The sequence below is a fragment of the Hoplias malabaricus genome, chromosome 8, assembly GCF_029633855.1.
Source record: "Hoplias malabaricus isolate fHopMal1 chromosome 8, fHopMal1.hap1, whole genome shotgun sequence".
NCBI lineage: Eukaryota > Metazoa > Chordata > Actinopteri > Characiformes > Erythrinidae > Hoplias > Hoplias malabaricus.
Genome location: NC_089807.1, coordinates 39,166,759 through 39,170,338, shown reverse-complemented (window position 1 = coordinate 39,170,338; position 3,580 = coordinate 39,166,759). Strand labels below are relative to the sequence as shown.

Here is a 3,580-nt window from a genome sequence, read left to right as displayed (position 1 = left end):
CGTGGGTTATAGCGACACGTCCGTCTACATAATTTTCATTTTGTTGTATTAGTAATAACATATATATTACTATATGTCATAATAAAAACGCAGGTGTTATTAAATAATTTCAAAATATTTTTCAAAATGAAAATAACGTTTTTCCCCTCAAAACGACATTTTGTCTTGTCCCTCTTTCTTCATCATCATCTTACATGTCAAATATAATTATAAAAATAATGTATTATGTTTCATATTCATATGCATAGTTTGATAGATATTTAAGGGAAAATGCTAATTTTGTATTGTTTACCTATTTTAAATAATAATTTAAAACTAGGTAAACAATACAATATTGGCAGGGGTAAATGTTTACAGAGAAGGTTATCGACCAATAACGGTAGCGCTACAGTCAGACCGTCCAATCAGAAGATTTTAGGCTACTTCACCACGCCCCTTCTCTCTCAAGCGAACCAATCGGAGCAGGGGAGGGCGGGACTAGTTTGTGAACGAAGCTTCTCGAAATTCTATGTAAGCTCTAAAAAAACAAAATCCCGGACGTTTGTGAAATTCCGTTTCCTTTTTTTAAGTCTAAAAAAGAGGACATGTCCGGGTAAAAGATGACGTCTGGTCACTCTAATCACGATATATGTTTAAAGGAAGACAAAATCCAAATTGTGGAGTTTTCATTATTAACAGCAAGGCCCGAAGTCCTTCCTTCTGTTGAGAATATTTAAAAAAATAGTTTCGGCATTTGTTAATTCAATGATTTTTCCAATATTACAGTTACAATGAATATGAATAATAAAATAATATGAATAATGAATAATAATAAAAAAATATATAGTGAAAACATGTTTGACCTGACATTGAATGCTACATATCATTAATTCTAATTAAGCATTCATTTTCACTCTGGATGTTCAAATATCACCAAATACCAGATTACACGCACAGAATTAACAGAGCTGAGTATGTAAATAAAATACATATGATTTTTATAAATATATAATATTATTTGTATATAAAAACAGAAGAGATGAGAAAGTCCAAGTCCCTGCTTTTTCAAACTGAGGTTGGAGTTATCTGGCTAAACAGTCCTGTGATATGAGTCAGATATAATTCATGCCAATGCTGTAGAAAAATATATATGAAAGAATATATGAATCTATAATAAAAGTACTGTTTGTTGTGTTGTCGCGGGTTGATGACGCGACGGTCACGTTCCCAGACTCCGCTGTTTTAGGGAAGGAGGGACAGAGAAAACCGAGAAATATAGAGAAAGAAAGACGGAATAACCGTGGCAACACCGTTCTAGTGGAGGGCTGAGGGTAGGTTATTGTTGTTATTAGCACTGGTTTCTCCTGCAGTTTTTCCTGTGCTGTTTTAGAAAGAGAGAGAGAGAGAGAGAGAGAGTCGACCTGTCAATGTGAAGTGTAGCGGGTTTTTTCATTCCCCAGAGGAGACTGGCTTCAGTCTGTTTATTCAGTCCACCTTAAATGTCATATCCGACGAATAAGAATCCGCCTTTAGACTCGTTGAAGCTGTTTATGTCCACAAACTGAGCAGAACCTCTATTTAGCTCGTCCTGTGAGGCCAAAAGTTTGTGGACACATGCCCGTCAATTTTTGACCGTTTGGGAGGTCTTTACAATATATGTTGGAACATTGCTGTGAAGATTTCATGGTATTCAGAATTGAAAGCATAAGTGAGGACAGATGCTGATGTTGGATGCTTAGGACACACACACACACACACACACACACACACACACACACACACACACCAGTCCAACTCTTTCATTCATTCATTATCTGTTAGCACTTATCCAGTTCAGGGTCGCAGTGGGTCCAGAGCCTACCTGGAGTCATTGGACACAAGGCAGGAATACACCCTGGAGGGGGCGCCAGTTCTTTACAGGGCAACACACACTCACACATTCACACTTTTGAGTCGCCAATCCACCTACAACATGTGTTTTTGGACTGTGGGAGGAAACCAGAGCCCCCCGAGGAAACCCACGCACACACAGGGAGAACACACTCCTCACAGACAGTCACCTGGAGGAAACCCACACAGACACGGGGATAACACACTGCACTCTTCACAGACAGTCACCCGGAGGAAACTCACGCGGACACAGGGAGAACACACCACACTCCTCACAGACAGTCACCCGGAGGAAACCCACGCAGACACAGTGAGAACACACCACACTCCTCACAGACAGTCACCCGGAGGAAACCCACACAGACACTGAGAAAACACACCACACTCCTCACAGACAGTCACCCAGAGGAAACCCACGCAGACACAGGGAGAACACACCACACTCCTCACAGACAGTCACCTGGAGGAAACCCACACAGGCACGGGGAGAACACACTACACTCTTCACAGACAGTCACCCGGAGGAAACCCACGCGGACACAGGGAGAACACACCACACTCCTCACAGACAGTCACCCGGAGGAAACCCACGCAGACACAGGGAGAACACACCACACTCCTCACAGACAGTCACCCGGAGGAAACCCACACAGACACAGGGAGAACACATCACACTCCTCACAGACAGTCACCCGGAGGAAACCCACACAGACACTGAGAAAACACACCACACTCCTCACAGACAGTCACCCGGAGGAAACCCACGCAGACACAGGGAGAACACACCACACTCCTCACAGACAGTCACCCGGAGGAAACCCACACAGACACGGGGAGAACACACTACACTCTTCACAGACAGTCACCCGGAGGAAACCCACGCAGACACAGGGAGAACACACCACACTCCTCACAGACAGTCACCCGGAGGAAACACAAGCAGACACAGGGAGAACACGCCACACTCCTCACAGACAGTCAACCAGAGGAAACCCACACAGACACTGAGAGAACACACCACACTCCTCACAGACAGTCACCCGGAGGAAACCCACGCAGACACAGGGAGAACACGCCACACTCCTCACAGACAGTCACCCGGAGGAAACCCACGCAGACACAGGGAGAACACACCACACTCCTCACAGACAGTCACCCGGAGGAAACCCACGCAGACACAGGGAGAACACACCACACTCCTCACAGACAGTCACCCGGAGGAAACCCACGCAGACACAGGGAGAACACACCACACTCCTCACAGACAGTCACCCGGAGGAAACCCACGCAGACACAGGGAGAACACACCACACTCCTCACAGACAGTCACCCGGAGGAAACACAAGCAGACACAGGGAGAACACGCCACACTCCTCACAGACAGTCAACCAGAGGAAACCCACACAGACACTGAGAGAACACACCACACTCCTCACAGACAGTCACCCGGAGGAAACCCACGCAGACACAGGGAGAACACACCACACTCCTCACAGACAGTCACCCGGAGGAAACCCACGCAGACACAGGGAGAACACACCACACTCCTCACAGACAGTCACCCGGAGGAAACCCACGCAGACACAGGGAGAACACACCACACTCCTCACAGACAGTCACCCGGAGGAAACCCACGCAGACACAGGGAGAACACACCACACTCCTCAAAGACAGTCACCCGGAGGAAACCCACGCAGACACAGGGAGAACA

At 46.1% G+C, this 3,580-nt stretch overlaps 1 protein-coding gene across 2 annotated transcripts in view; it reads left to right on the top strand.

The window, feature by feature from the left end:
• Nucleotides 1-1,196: 1,196 nt before the first annotated feature.
• The window catches only part of tbck (TBC1 domain containing kinase), an 84,194-nt gene continuing 81,810 nt past the window's right edge, over nucleotides 1,197-3,580 (top strand). The window contains exon 1 of one of the 2 annotated variants that reach the window (XM_066678880.1): nucleotides 1,197-1,310. The gene's annotated coding sequence lies outside the window, so the exon portion shown is untranslated. The remainder of the gene's footprint in view (nucleotides 1,311-3,580) is intronic. The other variant, XM_066678882.1, reaches the window with a different exon arrangement.